We start from the raw sequence: 878 nt of genomic DNA, 5'->3' as shown, positions 1-878 counted from the left end.
CCCCAGGTCTGATTACATATTGTATAGAAAGTAGCAATCAGTAATAGAATTGATGAAGCAATGGGAAACTTTGAAAAGAGAGAAGTAACATCACTTTTGCAGCTCACAAAACCAAAGAGTTGATTTGAGGACAAAGGCCACCAAGACTAATACCAGTCATCAAGATGTATACAGGTAATTCCTTTTGTCCAGCCTTCCTGTTCTCCAAGCAATCTCCTGGTTTCCAAATGGCTTCCTGTGCAGGTGTGCATAGATAGAAATTCATTCAGCAAATGTGAGTCTATGGTCAGTTTGTGAGGGATTCAGATTTGTCATTTCAAATCTAAGTTGAACAACACCAAGTGCTGGTGAAGATGTGGAGCAATAGGAACTCTTATTCATTGCTGGTGGTAATACAAAATGGTACAACCACTTTGGAAGACAGTTTGGCAATTTCTTATAAAACTAAACATTTTCTTGTTATATAATCCAGCAATCTTGCTCCATGGTATTTATCGAAATGAGTTGAAAATTTATGTCCACATAAAAACTTCACATAAATGTTAATAGCAGCTTTATTCATAATTGCCCAAACTTGGAAGCAACCAAGATGTCTTTCCATGGTGAATGAATAAAACAATGTTGGTACATCCAGACGATGGAATAATCTATGGTGATAAAAAGAAATGCACTATCAAGCCATGAAAAGATAATTCAAGAACCTTAAATGCATATGACTAAGTGAAAGAAGCCAATCTGAAAAGGCTACAGACTGCATGATCTCAATTACATGACATTCTGGAAAAGGCAAAACTATTGAAAACAGTAAAAGGGTCAGTGGTTGCCAGAGCTGTGAAAAGGAAAGGAGGGATGAGTAGGTGGAGCACAGAGAATCATTA

The sequence above is a fragment of the Pteropus alecto genome, unplaced genomic scaffold (assembly GCF_000325575.1).
Source record: "Pteropus alecto unplaced genomic scaffold, ASM32557v1 scaffold131, whole genome shotgun sequence".
Classification (NCBI taxonomy): domain Eukaryota; kingdom Metazoa; phylum Chordata; class Mammalia; order Chiroptera; family Pteropodidae; genus Pteropus; species Pteropus alecto.
The sequence above is the reverse complement of the archived record's forward strand: the minus strand, read 5'-3'. Positions refer to the sequence as shown.